Source organism: Lagenorhynchus albirostris, chromosome 12 (assembly GCF_949774975.1).
Source record: "Lagenorhynchus albirostris chromosome 12, mLagAlb1.1, whole genome shotgun sequence".
In the NCBI taxonomy this organism is placed as follows: Eukaryota; Metazoa; Chordata; class Mammalia; order Artiodactyla; family Delphinidae; genus Lagenorhynchus; species Lagenorhynchus albirostris.
The window spans coordinates 9,252,871-9,274,948 of record NC_083106.1 but is presented as its reverse complement, the minus strand read 5'-3'; the positions used below and the strand labels follow the sequence as shown (position 1 = coordinate 9,274,948).

At 49.7% G+C, this 22,078-nt stretch overlaps 1 protein-coding gene across 5 annotated transcripts in view; it reads left to right on the top strand.

The window, feature by feature from the left end:
* Positions 1 to 22,078, top strand: part of SYNJ2 (synaptojanin 2) — a 93,257-nt gene that overhangs the window by 6,050 nt on the left and 65,129 nt on the right. The window lies entirely within an intron of this gene.

The following is a 22,078-nucleotide window of genomic DNA, read 5'->3' as shown; positions in this document are numbered from 1 at the left end:
TGATCATTATGATTTCTTTCCTTCCGCTAACTTTGGGGTTTTTTTTCTCTAATTGCTTTAGGTATAAGGTTAGGTTGTTTATTTGAGATTTTTTTGTTTCTTGAGGTAGGATTGTATTGCTATAAGCTTCCCTCTTAGAACTGCTTTTGCTGCATCCCATAGGTTTTGGGTCATTGTGTTTTCATTGTCATTTGTTTCTAGGTATTTTTTGACTTCCTCTTTGATTTCTTCAGTGATCTCTTGGTTATTTAGTAGTGTGTTGTTTAGCCTCCATGTGTTTGTAGTTTTTACAGATTTTTTCCTGTAATTGATATCTAGTCTCACAGCGTAGTGGTCGGAAAAGGTACTTGATATGATTTCAGTTTTCTTAAATTTACCAAGGCTTGATTTGTGACCTAAGACATGATCTATCCTGGAGAATGTTCCATGAGCACTTGAGAAGAAAGTGTATTCTGTTGTTTTTGGATGGAATGTCCTATGAATATCAATTAAGTCCATCTTGTTTAATGTATCATTAGAACTTGTGTTTCCTTATTTATTTTCATTTTGAATGATCTGTACATTGGTGAAAGTGGGAAGTTAAAGTCCCCTGCTATTATTGTGTCACTGTCGATTTCCACTTTTATGGCTGTTAGCATTTGCCTTATGTATTGAGGTGCTCCTATGTTGGATGCATAAATATTTACAATTGTTATATCTTCTTCTTTGATTGATCCCTTGATCATTATGTAGTGTCCTTCTCTGTCTCTTATAATAGTCTTTATTTTAAAGTCTATTTTGTGTGATATGAGAATTGCTACTCCAGCATTCTTTTGATTTCCATTTGCATGGAATATCTTTTTCCATCCCCTCACTTTCAGTCTGTATGTGTTCCTAGGTCTGAAGTGGGTCTCCTGTAAACAGCATATATACAGGTCTTGTTTTTGTATCCGTTCAACCAGTCTATGTCTTTTGGTTGGAACATTTAATCCATTTACATTTAAGGTAGTTATCGATATGTATGTTCCTATTATCATTTTCTTAATTGTTTTCGGTTTGTTATTGTAGGTCTTTTCCTTCTCTTGTGTTTCCTGCCTAGAGAATTTCCTTTAGCATTTGTTGTAAAGCTGGTTTGGTGGTGCTGAACTCTCTCAGCTTTTGCTTGTCTGTAAAGGTTTTAATTTCTCCATCGAATCTGACTGAGATCCTTGCTGGGTAGAGTAATCTTGATTGTAGGTTTTTCCCTTTCATCACTTTAAATATATTCCGCCACTCCCTTCTAGCTTGTAGAGTTTCTGCTGAAAGATCAGCTCTTAACCTTATGGGCATGCCGTTGTATGTTTTTTTTTTTTTTTTCCCTTGCTGCTTTTAATATTTTTTCTTTGTATTTAATTTTTGATAGTTTTATTAACATGTGTCTTGGCGTGTTTCTCCTTGGTTTTATTCTGTATGGGACTCTCTGTGCTTCCTGGACTTGATTGACTATTTCCTTTCCCATATTAGGGAAGTTTTCAACTATAATCTCTTCAAATATTTTGTCAGTCCTTTTCTTTTTCTCTTCTTCTTCTGGGACCCCTATAATTCGAATGTTGGTGTGTTTAATGTTGTCCCAGAAGTCTCTGAGACTGTCCTCAATTCTTTTCATTCTTTTTTCTTTATTCTGCTCTGTGGTAGTTATTTCCACTATTTTATCTTCCAGGTCACTTATCCGTTCTTCTGCCTCAGTTATTCTGCTATTGATTCCTTGTAGAGAATTTTTAATTCCATTTTTTGTGTTGTTCATTATTGTTTGTTTGGTCTTTAGTTCTTCTAGGTCCTTGTTAAATGTTTCTTGTATTTTCTCCATTCTGTTTCCAAGAATTTGGATCATCTCTCCTATCATTACTCTGAATTCTTTTTCAGGTAGACTGCCTATTTCTCTTCATTTGTTTGGTCTGGTGGGTTTTTACCTTGCTCCTTCATCTGCTGTGTGTTTCTGTGTCTTCTCATTTTGCTTAACTTACTGTGTTTGGGGTCTCCTTTTTGCAGGCTGCAGGTTCGTAGTTCCCGTTGTTTTTGGTGTCTGCCCCCAGTGTCTAAGGTTGGTTCAGTGGGTTGTGTAGGCTTCCTGGTGGAGGGTACTAGTGCCTGTGTTCTGGTGGATGAGGCTGGATCTTGTCTTACTGGTGGGCAGGACCACATCTGGTGGTGTGTCTTGGGGTGTCTGTGGACTTATTATGATTTTAGGCAGCCTCTCTGCTAATGGGTGGGGTTGTGTTCCTGTCTTGCTAATTGTCTGGCAATGGGTGTCCAACGCTGTAGCTTGCTGGTCGTTGAGTGGAGCTGGGTCTTAGTATTGAGATGGAGATCTCTGGATCTTTGATATTATGTGGAGCCGGGGAGGTCTCTGGTGGACCAGTGTCCTGAACTTGGCTCTCCTGCCTCAGAGGCACAGGCCTGACACCTAGCTGGAGCACCAAGACCTTGTCAGCCACATAGCTCAGAAGAAGAGGGAGAAAACAAAAAAGAAAATAAATAAACAAAGTTATTAAAATGAAACATTAAAAAAATTATTAAAAATAAAAAAATTTTAAAGTAATTAAAAGAAAAAGAAAGAAGAGCAATCAAACCAAAAAACAAATCCACCAATGGTAACAAGCGATAAAAACTATACGAAAAAAACCCCACAAAAAACAGACAGACAGAACTCTAGGACAAGTGGTAAAAGCAAGGCTATACCGACAAAATCACATAAAGAAGCATACACATACACACTCACAAAAAGAGAAAAAGGAAAAAAGAATTATATATATATGTTAAAAAAAAAAAGGAAGAGAGCAACCAAATCAATAAACAAATCTACCATTGTTAATAAATTCTAAATACTAAACTATGATAAACACAACACCAGAAACAAATTAGATGGAGAAAGCAAACCCTAAGTCTACAGTTGCTCCCAAAGTCCACCACCTCAATTTGGGATTATTCATTGTCTATTCAGGTATTCCACAGATGCAGGTACATCAAGTTGATTGTGGAGCTTTAATCCGCTGCTCCTGAGGCTGCTGGGAGAGATTTCCCTTTCGCTTCTTTGTTTGCAGAGCTCCTGGGGTTCAGCTTTGGATTTGGACCCGCCTCTGTGTGTAGGTCACCTGAGGGCATCTGTTCTTGGCTCAGACAGGGCGGGGTTAAAGGAGCAGCTGATTAGGGGGCTCTGGCTCACTCAGGCCGGTGGGGAGGGAGGGGTACAGATGCGGGGTGAGCCTGCACGTCGTACTAGCCTGAGGCGCACCATGCGTTCTCCGTGGGAAGTTGTCCCTGGATCCCGGGACCCTGGCATTGGCGGGCTGCACAGGCTCCCGGGAGGGGAGGTGTGGAGAGTGACCTGTGCTCGCACACAGGCTTCTGGGTGGCGGCGGCAGCAGCCTTAGCGTCTCATGCCCGTCTCTGGAGCTCGTTTAGGCAGTACTCTGAATCCCCTGTCCTCGTGCACTCCGAAACAATGGTCTCTTCAAGTGAAACTATTTTTAAAAGGCAGCTGTAGCATTTGGTGATGTTGCTTGTCCAGAGAAGGATTGTGGGAGCCTTCTGTTACTAGAAAGCTGTTGTCTCAGACTTTTAGAGTATTCTAAACACATCACTGTTGGATAGACCGGCTCTGAACTTGAAATTCCCATCTGTGTTCTAAAGGTCTAGCTTTTTGCTTTCCTTTTCTGGATAAGGTTAAGAGTGCTTTCATTTTTTTCCCCCCCAGAAGGTTGCAGTCTCTACTTTTGCGAGGGGCAGTACACCTCTGGCAGCTGGCAAAGCTGGCAGTGGAACCCTGGCCATTCCATGAGGTTCAAGGTTGGGGGCAGCTTTCTTTTCACATCAGCTGTGGTTTCCTGTGATGGGTCTCCCCAGTGAGGAATGAGAGGTCAAGCAGACTTAAGTCGAGGGTTTATTCCCACTGTCGAGGGCAGTGGTTTCTCCCTGGCCCCTGAGTGGTCCTAAATTCTGTGCAGCTGTGCGGCAGGTGCACGCTGCTGCTTTTATGGGGACTGGCAGGCAAGCTAGGCGGGCCCAACAGGCATAAGCACAGCTCTTCAAGGCACATTTCAACCCGTAAGGATCATAGCTTGAAAAGGCTTCCCAGGGAAAGGGGCTCACCTTTGCTTGATGTTTTCAGGCAGTGCTGAGATAGGAGCTTGGGTTGGGTGGTGAGTTTAGGAAAAACCGATGATCGTTGATTGGCCGATTTCTAGGTTAGTCCTATTCCAACGTGACTTAGGTGGCCACCCAGCCTGCCAGCAGGAGGTTTGCTGGAGGAATACTTCCAAGTTCCAGCTTCTAAAAGAATTAGGTTGAGAATCTGTCTTTAATGTGGATCAGCGGGAACAGGAATTCCAGAGGCAGAAAAGCCAAACAGGTTGGCACCAATTTCAAAGGTTTTTATAAAGTTTTCTCGATGACCTGATTCAACAGTAGGAGGCATCTCAAGTATAGATACAAAGCCAGAGCCTGTAACCGTTCCCCCGGGTCTGCCGTCCACAGTTAACACACAGATGTTCTCTTATTTGTGTACTGGGACAAAAAGCGCTTGCCGTCTTGTCTCTCTTGGTCGCTTTTAGACGTCGTGCAGACCAGATGAAGGGAACTGTGCCTGTTGTTCGTGCATTTCGTCCATTTTTAGAGCCAGCAGCAATGCTCCAGAGTTCTCCAGACAGCCCCCCAGGAAGGGTGATCTGCAAGTGCGTGTGTGTTTACACGTGGGTGTGAGTCGTGCAGCCCTGCCTCTCCCACCCCCAGCTGTGCATGCCATGGAGCAGGGAGCGGGGTGGGCAGGAGGCTCCCCGAGACTTAATGAAGCTAATTAGTGAGTGTCCCGAAATTCCCTGAGCTTCTGGGGGAAGAGGTCCTGTGTGAACACGGGCCTGGGTTCTCCCAGCTGCTGTGGGAGAGGCCACAGTGTCAAGTTTCGTTTGACTTGGAGACGTGGCCATGGAGCCGAGCAAGGCTTTGTGTAAACTGCCACCTTGGCCACTTTGTCAGGCTTCGTGGCCTGGGTTTATTCGGTCAGTGACTTGAAGTTTGACCTGCCTAAGGGCATCTGGGAGAGTCGAGCGAATCCTCCTGGGTGAAATCCTGCTGGGGACTTCGGGCTCCGGTCTTGGGAAGCCTGGGTGGCGACCCCAGGTCGCAGCGGCCTGTTGTGTCCGTGGCTCACGAACAGGCCTTTCCCAGCTGTAGGTTTGCTCCTCGTAAGGTTGACAAGATGGCAGACTGAGCAAGTGTGCTTCTGCCTGGCTTTTTTTGGTAACTCACCAGGAGGAGTGGGATATCAGATCTCGCCAGGCTCCTTTTTTGGGCTGCGTGGCTCCAAAACTTTTCCTTTAACCTTTAACTGTGAAAATGTTCAGATGTATGCAGAGTGGAAGGAAAAAGGAATCTGCTGTACCTGTCACTCACTGTGGATGGCTATCAGTACAGTTCAAGTCTGTGTCACCCGTCCCTGTATTTTATATGAAAAATAAATTTCCTGAAATTTAGTTGGTGTATTGCCAGCAAGGTTTTAATTAATTGGGCTTGGCTTTTTTTTTTTTTTCTTCCTGACTTGCATTTGTATGTGTGTAAGTTCAGATTTACTTGATGGATTGAAATGTGACCAACAACAGAAATGGTGGTGTGAATTGATTCTGAGACTCTGGCCAAGATACATTTTTTTTTTTTTTTTTTTTTTTTTTGTGGTACGTGGGCCTCTCACTGTCGTGGCCTCTCCCGTTGTGGAGCACAGGCTCCTGATGCACAGGCCCAGCGGCCGTGGCTCACGGGCCCAGCTGCTCCGCGGCATGTGGGATCTTCCTGGACCGGGGCATGAACCCGTGTCCCCTGCATCGGCAGGCGGACCCCCAACCACTGCGCCACCAGGGAAGCCCCAAGATACATTTTTAAGAGTGAAGTGATCACACGGAAAGAGTAAACCACAGCCTGGAAGAGCCGGGTGTCCCCCCTCTTGGGACAGCATTGATAGGCTCGAAGGAGATGGTCTGGACCCAGTGGAGGTACTGCCCCTAGACCACGGCAAGAGGGGGCCTTGCCCTGTGCCTCTCACCAGAATGAGGAGTTGGGCCAAGGGGCTGTGTCCCGTGCTGTTTGTGGCCCTCTCCCTGACTACCTCTGGACCACAGTCCAGGTACACAGGATCCTGGAATCTCCTGCATAAATGGTGCCCAGCCTGCATCCAGCCTGCTCTGGTCTCCTCCCAGGGCCCCCGACAGACTGTGCAGTGGGTGTGTCTACCCAGGTCTGGAGGAGGGGTAGCAAGGGTGCAGGGTGTGAGTGGAAGTGGACGCACAGTTGCTGGGGTGTCCTCAGGTGTGTGCACGAGGCTCCTACAAGGTGGTATGAAGCCCAGAGGGGGCTGGGATCGGTGGAAGGAAAAGGGGGCCAGGCTGGGGGCGGTTCTCCCTCCCGGGCGCATTCTGGGCCTGGCCTTCCGGTTAGTCCCGGGCGTGTCCTTCTCAAGCCAAAGAATAAAACATATTTTACTTAAGAGTTTGTGAGCTTGATTGAAACCTTACAAATAGCTCCACGCAGGGGGTGCAGGGCTCCGATGGTACCCGGCTCAGACCCTGGAGGTGTGAGGCCAGGCGTGCCGAGGTCTTACTCTGGGGCGTTCCTTGGGCGCCCAGGCACCCCTTTGTGATTTGTTGTTGCTCAGCTTCTGTTGATGGACGGTGTCACCTTTTCACCTGAGGAGGATGTTTCTTTCCCCACTCAAAGTGTCCTTAAAGCCCTGGCAAACTGCCCCAGGCTCAGACCTGGGAATTAGATTGGGGTTCCTATTATTAGGGTGTGTGTGGTGGCCAGCCCATCTCCAGGGGAAAATCAAATCAGGCTGGCAAAGGTGCGTGCACCAAAGTAAGCTGAGGGCTTGAAAGCGAGGCCCTAGCGCTGCGATGGCGTCTCCAGGCTGCAGTTACAGTGGGCGCTTTGCTAGGTGGCGGATTCTCAGCGAAAGTCAACACAAAACAGCCCAGTTACAGGCATTTCCTGTTTCAAGGACTTGCTGGAAGGAGACCTGGGACCCTGTTATGTAAATGTAAGTCATTATTGAGGACACTTTAATGAAACCCTTAAAAACATGCCCGTCCTTGATCCAGTATTCTATGGGTAGACTATCTCAGGAAATACACACATGAACTCATTTTGCTTCAAGGATACGTATTGCAAAGTGTTTTGAATTTTCGGCTGGTCAGGTAAGCGTTGGTTCACTTGGTCATAATAGCTAACACTTGTGCTTACCACGCACCCGGCACTGTTTGTGGTTTATATGTATTGACTTATTCAGTCCTCACAAAGAGGCAGGTCCTAATCATCTCCATTGACACTTGGAGAAACTGAGGCACAGGGAAGTGTAAGAACTTGCATGAGGTTCTGTTTCTAGTTAGTGGCCGAGCTGTGATTTGAACAAGTCCAGGAGGCTCCAGAGAGCAGTCTGTTTGCTAAAATCCCATGCTTAGAAAAACAGAAATTTCAGTGTGTGTATGAAAAACACCAGCAGTGTCCTGTTGTCTCTCTGCTTATCTTGGGTTTCAAAACACACGTGTAGTCAGTGGAGAGAAGGGCTGCGGGTGCGTGTGAGCATCACGTGGCATCCCGACTGGCTTTCCATCTGACACCTTTTTATAGCGGGGTGTTCAGGCTTGGGGAAGCAGTCACCCACTTTGCGAGCAGTGCGTGTGATATTACAAGGGGGAGATCTTCAAGAGAAATGTGTGGGCTGCAGTCGTGTGTTCTAGCAGAGCTGAGGCTTGTCCTGGGGCTTGTCCTTCTGAGTGGATGTCCCGACACCTAGAACAGAGCCTGGTTAGGACTCAAGGCTCTGAAGGAAGTGCTGGGTTTCTCGGTGTAGAGGTGGTAGTGGACCCCAGGCTCCCCAAGGACGTGCATCTCGATGTGAGGACAGTCAAACAGAGGACACGTTGGTGTCGTCCGGAACCTCTCCTCGATTTTGAATGGGGAAAGGTTCCTGAGTGAGTGTGCTGGGCGCCCTGCCCACTTCCTGTCCTCCTGTGCTGTATCTTCCTGTCCTCTGTTCTGGGGCCCTGAGGACGGCTCTGCCACGTGGGTGGATAGACTGCTTTGCACCCAAGGTGGGCACTGGGCACCTGTTGTGGAGCACAGGGCCCCGTCCAGGAAGGCTGGATGCATCTGGCCGGGTGCTGGGGGACAGCAGTCTGAACTCGGGGCATAGGAAGCTGGAGGGTTGCCATTTGCTTATATAGCTTCTTGGTTCAGAAAATGACTCCGGGTGGGAGGATTCACTGAGCATATTAGCTGTGGAGGGTGGGCAGAACAGCTCCTTCCGGTGGCCCAGTTCATGCGAGCAATTCCAAAGTATGAATGCAGAAGTCTGAACTTAATTTTAAGGCAGTTTTTTGAGGATATGGGACTCTCCCGGCGAGGCTTCTGTAACATCACGGGAGCTGGTACTTAATTCTGTTCCTGCATCTGTGCCCATTTCTGCCCCTCCACCCCCCATCCCCCCCTCCCCAGGCTGCTGGGGCGTGATGGGGCCGTCCCCCCGCCCCACCTGCTGGACCCTTGTGCTCTACTCTCCGACTCTTTCTTGTGTGTTTCACTGGAACCATATCCTCCCTGAGAACAGGGCATCGTCTTCTCCCACTTCTGCTCTTTGACAAGGTCTGAGGTGATGCTCAGGGCAAAACACGTGGTAAGAAAGGAAGAGGGACTTTTCCTATGCCCTTTAAAGCACTGTGCGGTCTCATGGAGCAGAACTTGGGCCACCAAATGCTCTCCCACTTACCGTGTTGATGTGGGATTTGGGGGTGGGGTAGGGAGAGGGCAGGGTGTTCAGGACTGATGCTCAGACCCAGCGGAGGACTGGGATGGGCCGATCACCCATCAAGAGCGAGGAAAATGGCCACATTTAAGGTGAGCATAATGTACAGCTTATCTCTGCTGGCCGGCTGCCTTTTTGGATTCAACTTGTACTGACATTCCTGACAGGTGGTAGTAATCTGTACTCAGAAAAAGCAGGTCTGACCCTGGAATATTCTAGTGATAAGTCCTCCAAACCCTTCATCTGTTCCCTTACCTGAAGACCTGAATTCTAGCCCTGACTCCTTAAGCTCTTCCTTCCTTATCTGGGGGAATTTAGTTAATTCCCCCAGGCCTCAGAATCCTAATCTGAAAACAAATGCATGACAACCTCTTCTGGCTTCCCTACTCTCAGATTCCATGTGTCTTTAAAAAAACAAAACAAAACAAAAAATTAAACCCTAAGCATAAGCAAATAAGCAACACCCCTACTTTACACACCTGGTTAAAATTATAAGCCACCCAGAAATTTGAATCTTAGGAGAAATGACCTGGCAGAGTAAAATCTAAGATGGCTCAGATCTAAGTCTGAGCTAAACTTAGGAATCTGATGCTATACATTTTTTATTGGAGACTTATGAATTAATTAAAATGCATGAAATTCTCTCTCTTGATTCTGCCCCTTTACTGTAACCAGCCCCCAAAATTTTAAGCCATAACAATTTAAGCTTAAGTTAGGAACATACGGTATTTGTTAAACTAAGCTATGCTAATTGAGTAGCTCTTTTAGCGGATTCTTATTAGTATCCGCTGGCATTCTGAAAATCACACCTTTCCTCATATTGAATAACATGTTTTTAACAATCTGGATTGGAGTGGGGCGAGTTGTGCGTCTGGGGGTGAGTGGGCTTGTTTGTCTGTGTTGATTGCTTGTACATTGCATGGACTTAGCTTCACCATGAATCTTATCTGTGGCTGATAAATATTGTATGTTGGAAAAACTCTCTAATCAGAGATGGTCCTCTGCCGCTCCTGCTTCCCAACCAGGCAGAGCTGAGGTCAGGCGGAGCTGAGCTGGATCCTGCTGGCGGAGGGGAGTGATGGAAGGCTATCAGTTGCAGCAGCAGTGCACAGGCTCCTGCTTAACAGAACAGTGACACTCGCCTCACGGCCTGTGTCAACAATGGACTTGTTTGTTTTCATTTAAATGGTGTGGATAGAGAAAGGAATATTGGAACACGAGGGCTGGAAATAACTTGCCATCCACTCAGGCCTGAGCCAGGCACTTAAAACAATGTCCATCTGCCTAGTGGCACCTGCTTCTCTTGTCACTGGGACCACTAGGAGGGGAGGACCCCTTGGACCAGGGAGGAGGAGCCTGTGGACCAGGAGGGGAGGAGCCTGTGGACTAGGAGGGGAGGAGCCTGTGGACCAGGGAGGAGGAGCCTGTGGACCAGGAGGGGAGGAGCCTGTGGACCAGGACCCTATGCTGCTGGAGGAGGGGGCAAGAGCCATGGTTAGAGCACATCTGTGGGGGTAACACAAGAGGGCCAGCAGTAGAGCTGCAGGAATGGAATTCCATGTTGAAACTGTAGGTCTCTGGAGTGGACAAACAGAATCTTACACTTCCCATTTCTAAGGGCTACTTTCTGCTTTCTCCAGACACAGTGCTTGGAGTGAGGACTCAGAGATTTCGTCTGATAGTATAAACTGATTTTAACCAGAAGTAACAGAACTTTATTGCTATTATTCTTTAAGTTTTGCTGTTTGTTGACAGGGAAAGAGGTATGATGTCCATTAGGGTGTTAAGAATATTGACATTTGCAAAGACCCCAGGAGTCTGGGATGGGAACACAGGGGAAAGGTCCAGGCCTCCGTGCCAGCCTCTGGGGTGAGGTGGTGGGGTGGGAGGGCTGGCAGAGGCGCGCTGAACTCCTGTCCCCTCCCACGCTCCCCTGCTTTCCAAGCTGCGACTGTGGGTCTGAATCTGTCCAGAGGGGACGCTTTTTACTAATTCACAGAAAGGCACCATGCCAGCTGGAGACTGCCCTGGAAAAGGTGGACAGGTCACGGCCTTTTCTAACTCATGTGGTAGTGATAAAATTTTAGTCCAGCCACAGAACTGGAACAAATGACCTCAGACACATATATGGAGTGAGAAATTGTAATGAAATACCACTGCCTGCACAGGGATGGCTCCAGACTTCAGGGGTTTCTGGGTGTGCGTCTGATTTCAGCAGCGCTCCCCCTTTAGGTTTCTGGGTTAGTTTGCTGTTAGAAAAAGTAGGTTACTGAGAGCTTATTAGAATTTTGTCTTACAAGAGAAAATAAACCCAGAAGGAAAACTTGAGGAGCGATCCTGTGAGGAAGGTTTGCGAGCTGTAGAGGATGAACTTTGTGACTTCAGTTTGGTCCCTACCTTTCTCCTGGGTCTTGCAGGAAAGTCGTCACATTTGTGGCTTCTGTCTTCCCCTCTCCTGAACACTCTCAGGTCTTTGGGTGCGGATGATAAGATTGTGCACTTAGGAAATCCAGGAGACAGTCCCTGAAGTCTCTGTGAGTGCAGCGATATCACGTCTGGCACTTGTGTGGCAACCCTCCAGGAGACAGACAGGTGGACTCATGTGCACACACACAGTGGGGACACAACAGGTGAAATAAGATTGGGAAAATGTTGATGCCTGTTGGAGCTGGGTGATAGGCAGGTGATAGTTCATTAGACCTAGTGAATTAATAAACGGGCTGCTTTTGAAGCTCAACAGATGAAAATCGGTAGTTTTCCCACATACCGTCATTAGTCAATTAGAGTGTGTAATAGGAAAAACAGGTCCCACTCGCAGTAACAGCAGTTTCTGGGAATAAACATAATCAAATACGTAAAGCTATAAAACTTTATGGCTGCACTGAATAAGTGGAAAGGTACAGCATATTCTTGGGAAAGGAACGTCAACATTGTAAAAATGTTCTCAATAAATCTGTAAATGCAAGTACCTATGAGTAAAATGCAATCAACAGGAGTGTTTGGGTTTTTTAAATATAAATTTACTTATTTATTTTCTTTTTGGCTGCATTGGGTCTTTGTTGCTGCACGCGGGCTTTCTCTGGTTGTGGTGAGTGGGGGCTACTCTTCGTTGCGGTGTGTGGGCTTCTCATTGCGGTGGCTTCTCGTTGCAGAGCACGGGCTCTAGGCGCACAGGCTTCAGCAGTTGTGGCATGTGGGCTCAGTAGTCATGGCACGTGGGCTCAGTAGTCGTGGCACGTGGGCTCAGTAGTCGCGGCTCGTGGGCTCTAGAGCGCAGGCTCAGTAGTTGTGGCACGTGGGCTCAGTAGTTGCGGCTCGCGGGCTCTAGAGCGCAGGCTCAGTAGTTGTGGCACGTGGGCTCAGTAGTTGTGGCTCACGGGCTCTAGAGCACACGCTCAGTAGTTGTGGCACATGGGCTCAGTAGTTGTGGCACATGGGCTCAGTAGTTGTGGCTCGCGGGCTCTAGAGCACAGGCTCAGTGGTTGTGGTGCACGGGCTTAGCCCGTTTGGAGTAATGGCAGCCCCCCATGGGTGGGCCTGTTGCTCCAGACAGAACCTGTTAGTCATCCAGATCCCTGTCTCCTCCTCAGTTCTGTCCAGTCCACCAGGACGTCCAGACCACTGCCTCCAAAATACGTCTGAATCCGCCGGTTCCCCTGTTGCAGTTGCTACGGCACTAGTCCAGCCACTGCTTCTCTCCCTTGGACCACACACCACCTCCTAAGTGGCCTCTTGGCTGCCACTCCCGGGCCGTCCCCTTGACCCCAGACAATGGCTTGACCGAGCCTGCGCGGCCTGTGTCCTCTGCCCCGGCTCTTCCTCCAGCCTGTCTCCCCCCTATTTCCCGGGCTCACTCTTCTTGAGTGACCCTGACCGGTTCCTGCCTCAGCGTCTCTGCACTGGCTGTGCCCTCTGCCCACAGTGCCCTTCCCAGACCTCTACCTAGCCACCTTGTCCTCATTCAGGCCTAACTCGGTGACTTTGGCAAGACGTTCCTGACCCACCCTTAGCCAAAGGAGCCCACGGCCTCCACGCCTCAGCTGTCTCCGTTCCCTCATCTGTTTTCTTGTCTCTATAGCACGTGTCACTGAAATTACCTTATTTATTTGCTTGCAACACCTGTTGGGTCTTAAGCATGCCAGCTCCTTGGGAGCAGGATGTTGTAGGTTGCACTGTCCACCTCAGAAGGATATGTTCAAGTCCTAACCCCTCTAACTGAATGTCACCTTACTTGGAAATAGGGTCTTTGTCGCCATAATTAAGGTGTGAATTAAGATTAAGGTCATCCTGAAGTAGGGTGGGCCCTTAATCCTGTAGGACTGGTGTCCTTGTAAGAAGAGGAGACACAGAGACAGGTACTTACAGAGGGGAGAATGTCATGTGAAGACACACACACACAGAGGGGGGATGGCCACATGAAGACAGGCGGAGATGGAAGTGATGCTCCCACCAGCCAAGGAATGCCTGGGGCTCCCAGAAGCGGGAACAGGCAGGAAGGATCCTCCCTGGAGCCTCCAGAGGGAGCCCAGCCCTGCCCACAGCTGGATTTTGCAGTTGATTAATCAAGTGCGAGTTGCTTTAATTCTCCAGCTTGTGGTATTTTGTTCAGCAGCCCCAAGAAACTAATATGGGGGGGTGTTCTCAACACTGTCTGACGTGAGAGGCTCAGGAAACACTGCCAAATGATGAAGAAATGGCCAGAATAGCCAAGAAGATTTTGAAAAAGATCAGGACAGTCTTGATCTCCTAGACAGTGAATCATGCTATAAAGCCCGAACAATGATCTAATAGGCAAAAATCAGTAGACTAGAGGAGAGGGCTCAAAGCAGACTCATGTAAATAGAGTAATTTAGTTTATTATTAAGGTAGCAGTTTAAATCATTGGGGGAAAAGGTGGACGCTCAGTAAAGGGTGTTTGTGCAGCTTGGCACTTGCTTTGTTCAGCCAAATATTTCAGAACAGGTCCACCTTGGCTGTCTGGTCAGAAGGGAGAAGGGCTTGCCCACAGGTCCGTGCCGGGCGGTTCCTCTTCCAGGGAGTGAGTGGTCTTTGCCGCAGGTCATGCAGGTGACTGTTCACATAGCTGTCTGTCGCTAGCTAGCATCTCGCCAGCTTACAGCCTTGTGCCCGCAGGAGCTAGGATCCCTTATAAAACCGCCATAGGTATAGTTTCCGGGGTTCACAAAGGGGCGTGCTCGGCTACAAAAGTTGTCACACTTAAGGAAGCCCCAAGCCTGGCGTCCCCACTGGGGCTTCCTCATTCATGAAGTTCATTTTGACCATAAGTATGTTATCTAGTGACGTGGTTTATGTTCTACCTTTATGGGGTTCCCAGGAAACCAGAGCTGGAGAGTCAGGAAAAGGTTTTGTGAAGCCCATGTGGACACGAATTAAGTTAGAGCCCTACATTAAGTCATATATAAATTCCAGAGGTACTTAAGAGTTAAACGTAAAGAAATCCCACTTTTAAAGTTTTAGAAAAAAACATAGGAGAGGGCTTCCCTGGTGGCGCAGTGGCTGAGAGTCCGCCTGCCGACGCAGGGGACACGGGTTCGTGCCCCGGTCCGGGAAGATCCCACATGCCGTGGAGCGGCTGGGCCCGTGAGCCATGGCCGCTGAGCCTGCGCGTCCGGAGCCTGTGCTCCACAACGGGAGAGACCACGGCAGTGAGAGGCCCGCGTACCGCAAAAAAAAAAAAAACATAGGAGAAGCTTCCACAGTGTAATGGTACAGAAAGCTCTTCTAAGCAAAGCATAAAACTCAGAAGTCGTAAAGGAAAAAATAACCTGAGAGATTTAAGAACTGTTTTTTATTGAAGTATAACATATACATAAAAATGAACAAATCCTAAGCGGACAGTTCCGTGAATTTTCACCAAGTGAACAAACATGTCGCATAACCAGCGTGAAGATCTGGAAACAGCGTTTCCCTAGGGCCTGTTTCCCTGGTACCCTAGGGCCCCCTGCTCCTCCTTTACCCCGTGTCAGACTGATAGATTTGACTACGGAAACATTTTAAACTCTGGGATATCAAAAGACGCCATAAATATAGTTAAAAGACCAGCAGCAGGCTGGAAGGAAACTATGTCCAGCCCTTTGCAACATATACAGGGACATATACAGGACTGATGACCATTGTGTGCTATAAAAACACGCCTACGGATCACGAAGAAGAAGGACCAATCATTCGACAGAAAAATTGGCAAAAGCCACACTAAGTAATTCTCAGGAGGAAAAATACAGTGGCCCAGGCAGTGGAGCCAACACTGCCCGCTCTGCTGAGCGCCGTCATCCGCGTTAGGTGGATGAGTGCTTTTCTCTCTCTTGCTCCACTTCTCTTGCCTTCTCCCTCCTGAGATTCAGTGGGAGCCCCGGGAGACAGATAATGTACTTCCTCAGCATCACCCCTCCCATCCACCCCTCCCCGCTGGCCTGCAGCTGTGCCCACGTACCTGTCCGTCCCCTTAGGCTCATCCCTCTCCCAGCAGATGTTTGGTTCTCATGACTGGCTCCCCAGGTCAGCCCCGTGGGCTCCCAGACAAGCCCAGATTTAACTTGTCCTCTGGGGACACGCCTGCCCAGCTCGGTGCTGGGAACGTCAGGGCAGGGCTCAGGTGCTTGGGACATGAACAACGGCTGTGGCCGGGCCAGGAGTGGCAGTAAGTAGGACGGGGCCACCATGGCCAGGGGTTGGGGCTGGTGAGAGGTGTGGCACCTGTCACAAAAAGCCAGGGTTGGGGAGGACAGAATTGGCCCCTGGAAGGAGTGTGGGACAGGCTTCAGAGGCATTCTGTAAAGGCAAACTTCCCCAGAAAGGATTTTGTGGCAAATGACTGGGGGAGTCTGGACACGGTGACCCCTTGGAGATGTCCAGCATTGAGTTAGCATATGAAAGATGGCCAGGCCCTGCAGTAAAGCCACCTACTGAGACAGCCCTGCCTTCCCCAAACACCTTTGACCTTTAGTTCACAGAACATACATCAACACCTGCCGGTGACCAGTGTCCCTAGGGTCCACTTGGGGAATCCCTGCTGTGAGGGGATGAAGATTCTAAGGCCAGGTTCTGAGCCAGCCACAGGCTTCTCTGTTTGGAGACTAGAGCTAATTCCAGGTACAGAAAGCCTTTGGCTGGAGGGTAGTTTGGAGGAGACAGTTTCCAAATCAACAAAACAGTGTAACTAGGTTCATTTGAGAAGGTTTCTTCCGCCCTTTTGTTAAAAAAAACAAAAAAACCTGTGACCGTTTCCTGTTGTTGTTGGGTGGGGGCCTCGTGAGTAAGCAGGTGTGTTTAGTTAATAGACGTATATGGAGAAAGAGGCCACACCTGTCACAAACTACGCCCCCAGATATTACCTATGGGTGGGGTGTCAGTAATAAAGCGATAATAACGTGTCTGCGCTGAGTTGAACTTCCCTCATCTTCCCTGGACCTCCGTGCTCCCGAGTTTGTCAGAGGTCAGAGGTCCCCAAAGAGCATGGCTGCAGTGACAGTCTCTGAGCATCTAACACAGGTGAACAAACTGCTCTGTCAGATCCCTAATGAATCTGACCAAACAAAGAAGTTTTTAAATCAGAGAAGCCTAGGAAATGAATTATCGACTGTTGTCTGGATTCTGGATGAAAATAGTAGTAATCGACCTTGGGGAGGTTGATCGACTCTCACCCCAGCCTCCTGGAACTGTGTCCCGAGCTCACCTTCATGCATTCCCCCAAACCCGGCGGCCTTGCTGGAGGCGGGGTCATTGTCTGTGTTCCTCACCGCTGCTCCCCCCCCACAGGTCCCTATCCCTCCCTGGAAGACTGCCTGCCTCTCGGCCATGTTCCCATTCATGGAGGGCTGGGCTCCTGGCTCCCTCCACTCTTCCGCCACCTCTCCTGTCCCATCCTAGCTATGGTCGTGCCCATTAGCTGCTCTCACCTCCTCACTGCCAAGTCTTTCCTTCCATCCCCTTTCACGCCGCCGGCCTTCTCATCACCAGTCATCATACCGCCCTGGAAGTGCAGCATCAGGCATCCTCTCCGCCACCTTCTGCCCTCCTAACCCGCTCAGGACCCCTACTCAGACCTTGAGTCTGTGGCCCGCGACCCTTCCCAGCACCTTCCCTCCCCTCACATCCTCTCTTGCCTCCTTGTCCTGCTTCGATTCCCATCCATGCTGATCATTCCTCTTGCACACGCTCTCCCCTCTTTCAACCACGCTCTCCTTCATACTTGCCAGGCAAAACCCCTGGCCCTGAGTTAGTCCTCTCCCCCGACTACGAGAACACCCTCATGTTGCTGGGCACAGCTAGAGGAAAACCCGACCACACTCACCTGCTTCCTGAAGGATGCTTCTCCTCCTGGTCATATTCCTGCCTCACTGCTGCTTCCCCCAGTGCCTGGCATACAGTAGGCATCTAGGCATCTAGCGTCCATGTTGAGTGATGGGATTGAAGTGTGAAAGGGTGTGACTTTCCCCTTCTCTCCCCCTCCCTCCCTGCACCTCATGTAGCATCAGAAGGTGTATATGGATCACACGACAAGGTTTCTAAAGGTAAGGGTGTGTGTGTGTGTGTCTGTGTGTGTACATGCATGGAAATGGCTTCTTGGTGAGGGACGAGGCACTCCAGTGGGGTCGTAGCAGGGCTGGGAGGGGCACTCAGGTAGAGTAAGGAAGTACTTCTTCCTGAGTAAGGAAGAAAAGGGGAAAATAGTCAGCAACTGGCTGGGCTGGTCAGTTAGAGAAGAAACTGGGAAAGTAGCTGGGAGTGGAACCTTCAGCACCCAGCCCAGGCCTTGGGTCTAAGTTGCTAGTCAAGGGAAGCACACTGAAGGGTTTTTTATAGGAGGGAGTGACATGTCGGGACTTGCCCCGGGGCGGGGGGGTCACTGTGGGGGCCTGGGAGGGGGACAGGAGGCCCAGGAGTGAGGTCTCTGGTCAGCCCGTGAACTCTGCCCTGAAGGATCTACCTCTCCCCCATGTCTAAAGATAGCTTGCACGCATTTTTGGAAAAGGGGATAATTGATGCTCATTCTTTTTTTTTTTTTTTTTTTTTTTGCGGTACGCGGGCCCCTCACTGTTGTGGCCTCTCCCGTTGCGGAGCACAGGCTCCGGACGCGCAGGCTCAGCGGCCATGGCTCACGGGCCCAGCTGCTCCGCGGCATGTGGGATCTTCCTGGACCGGGGCACGAACCCGTGTCCCTGCATCGGCAGGCGGACTCTCAACCACTGTGCCACCAGGGAAGCCCTGTGTCAGTATGTTTTAAAGGCCCAGATCCCTTCTTTTTAGGGAAAAAAAAGACTCAACTCTAAAGGCTCAGTGTGCAGCCCAGCACTTGCCCTCTTGTCCGAGGAGCTGGCCTCCTCTTCCAGGCTGGTCACCTCAGCCACTGCTGACCTTGGTGCGGGGAGGGGAGGTTATCCAGCTGCTTCTCCAGCTGTGGCCGCAGCCGAGACCATACATTGTCTTCTTACTTTCTCTGGCTGGGTGGCGCACGTAAGCACAGCCTTGCTGGGAGACAGTGCTTCTGCTTAGGTCGTGTTTTTGGGGTGCACTCCCCAACCCGCCCTTCACGTGGCTTGGACTTTTGGGAGAGGGAGAGGTGGTGGGGAGAGCAGGAAGGTTTCTTAGTGGGACTAATGTGTCTGCCCAGTTGGCTTTTGTCTGGGCTCTCAAGCTTCTGTTTCAGGCTGGTGTTTTGATTTCCACGTTGCTTAGCAACCCTCCAGCAGCCTCCATCCACCAGCCCGCCTGCCCGAGGAAAACCATTGTCTTTCTGGAGATCTGCTTTAGCTCCCAACTGATAACTCTGGAAGGAACGGCCACAAGCCAGTCTGAGCTGAGCTCAGAATTAGCACATGAAGAAGTCGTTGACCTTGATCTTGATGATTCTGTCCTCTTGAGACCTTGAAATAGAAGAAGCTGGTGTAAGGTCGGGCACAAGAACGCAGCCACAAATGGTGCCTCAGACTTGGGCCGTCTGCGTTGTTAAATTGACCTACTTATTTTTCTGACCTGTGGGCTGGGCTTTGATGGAATTTCCTTAAGGGGCGTCATTGTGGAAAATATTATGGAAGAAAGAAGCACGCGTGGTTGGTTTGATTATTGATCCAGACTGCTGGCCTGCTGACCAGGAACGCGGCCTGCTTGGCCTGGAGCAGAGCAGACTCCCGCTGAAGCCTGTGGCTCCCACAAGACCTGCCCCGGCCCTCCCAGCTCTGTCTGATGACAGAGGTCTGTCCTGAGAACCAGAATCCCGGGCCAGCTTTGCTCTGCTTTGGGGCAAGCACTGTCCCCCCCGCAGTGGAGCCCTTTCTCTTCCACTCCTCTTGGCCCACTGGACCCGGGGGTGGGATGCGTGTCCCCCCAGGCTCCTCTTTGCCACCTCCAGGCCATCCTCCTTCCCTCCACCATAAAAGCAGTCAACTAGGAATATCATGTCCAGCGCCCACCAGGAGGTCTTCCTAGGCCCATCTAAACATCCAAACTGTCAGCACCCCACTTGGCATCCAGGACAGGAACCAGAGCTTGCTGGCGGGCTGCACGGAGCGTTCTTCTCTGGAGTCATCCTCACAGCAGCTCTGTAAGGTCACTCACGGGGTGTGGACGCTGGGGAGGTGTGGATGCCAGGGCTGTCTTGCTGAGAAGCCTCACTCCCCGATAGGATCTAGTGTCGGTGGTCAGCTGAGCTTCCAGGTTACCTCAAAGGACAGCTCCATCCAAGAGTCTCCTGTGGCCTCATCGTTGTTCTGGTCACCTGTGGTTCCTCCCGGTCCAGTGCCTGCTACCAGACAGGTCTATTTTTATCATAAGCCATCTCATCTAGTATTGTAGACAGGGTTTATCAGGTTACCAGAGAAACAGGACTTGGAGGTTAATCTAGGGTCAAACTCTCTTGCAGGCTCTGTTGACCCTTTGTCCATGCACACCAAGGAACCTTGTTGCCCCCTGGCCCTCCTTGAAATTGCCTGGTTCCTTGACGATTTTACCTTCTTCCCTGTCGGCCCAGACACTCCATCCACCCTCTATGTCAGACATCCCACTTTTCATCCTCCACCTTAATCTTTCCAGCTCATCCCTCACTTCCCCAATTCCAACCACCTTGACCCTGCTGGGACTGCGATCCCATGAACCTGCCACCTCTTTTAAAATGTTGTTTTACATATACATGCATTCTTTTTCATATTCTTTTCCATTATGGTTTATCATAGGATATCAAATATAGTTCCCTGTGCTATACAGTAGGACCTTGTTGTTTAACCATTCTCTATATAATAGTTTGCATCTGCTAACCCCAAACTCCCAATCCACCATCCATGTTGCTGAAAATGACATTGTTTCATTCCTTTTTATGACTGAGTAGTATTCCATTTGTGTGTGTGTGTGTGTGTGTGTGTGTGTGTGTGTGTGTGTGCCACATCTTTATCCATTCATCTGTCGATGGACATTTAGCTTGCTTCCACGTCTTGGCTATCGCAGACAGTGCTGCTATGAACATTGGGGTGCATATATCTTTTCAAATTAGAGTTCTGTCAGGATATATGCCCAGGAGTGGGATGGCTGGATCATATGGTAGCTCTATTTTTAGCCTTTTGAGGAACCTCCACACTGTTTTCCATAGTGGCTGCACCAACTTACATTCCCACCAACAGTGCAGGAGGTGAACCTGCCACCTCTTCCAGTCGCTTCCCGACCCCCACGCCTCTCCTCCCTGCACACAACACCCCTGCCCTCTCCCTCCCACCCCTGTCCCTTTCTTGCTCGTTACTCACCTGGTAAGCCACTGGGTAGGTCCTCCTCTCCTCACCTGTACCTGCTTCTGTGTGGCTGGAAGTTTCTGGAGACAACCCACTACCACACTGCCGGGTCTCATTGCCCCTTCAGGGTCCCCAGGCCCTTCAGTGATGCTCCTATATCCTGTTCACCCTCCCGCGTCCCCAGACAGCTCCTGCACACCTCCCCCTGCAGTTCTGCCTCACCCACCTACCATATCTGTCCCTGTGTCCTCCTTCTCTCCTGTTAAGTGGATGGACTCTGTGTTAAGGCAGCCCCCATTCACACATCGCCAGTCCAGGGCACTGCTGGCAGGTCCCCTCTCTCTCCTCCTCCAGCAGCTGTTACCTCCTTTGCATCAGTTCTACCAGCGTGAAAACCTTCGGGAAATCTTTAGACCCCACTTCCCGCTCTACAGCCTCCCATTTCTACACACACACACACACACACACACACACGAGTTCCTCAAGGAATTGTCTCTACTCACGGTCTCTGTTTTTTCTCTTCCTCTCCATTCAGGTTTTTGTCCCTCAACTTTTCGGAAACTGCTCTTTCCTGGTTCACCTGTGTGTACCTAGAGTGATGAATGCTCAGTCCTGGTGGGACGGGACTCAGGGCAGCATCCAACCTCACTGACCCTTCATGCCCCCTGTCAGCACTCTCCTCCGGGCTCCTGACACCACACACTGCTGGCTTTTCTTATATCTTTTTGGCTTCTTTTATATATATATTTTTTTAAATACAAATTTTTTAAAAATTATTTATTTAATTTATTTATTTTTGGCTGCGTTGGGTCTTCGTTGCTGCGCGCGGGCTTTCTCTGGTTGCAGCGAGCGGGGGCTACTCTTCATTGTGGTACGCGTGCTTCTCATTGCGGTGGCTTCTCTTGTTGCGGAGCTGTAGGCGTGTGGGCTTCAGTAGTTGTGGCGCGCATGCTTCAGTACTTGTGACACGCAGGCTCAGTAGTTGGGGCGCACGGGCCCAGCTGCTCCGCGGCATGTGGGATCTTCCCGGACCAGGGCTCGGACCCATGTCCCCTGCATTGGCAGGCGGATTCTTAACCATGTGTCACCAGGGAAGCCCATTTTTGGCTTCTTCTCCTCCGTCTCGCCAGCCTTTAGACATGCTGTCCCCTCCATGCACTCCCCAGACCATCTCCCCCACTCTCATGATTTTAAGTACCTTCTGTTTGCTGGGGGCGTCCAGTTTGTATCTTCAGCCGATGTCTCTGTGTAACTCCAGATGGCATGACTCCAGCCTCGAAATCTGGGACCTGTCTGAACTGAGCTCCCAGTGCCTTTCCGAGACCTGGCCCATCTGTCTTTACAGACACCGGGGGTCATGGCCACGCCATCCTGTCAGTTGTTCGGGAGCAAGACTTGGCGTCATCCTTGAACCCTGTCTTTCTCTCATGTCCCACATGCGGTCTGTCCACAGATCCTCTGGTTCTGCCTTCAGAATATCTGCAGATGTTTGATGATGTTAAGGAATTACGGTTACATTTTTTTTTTTTAGATTTGATCA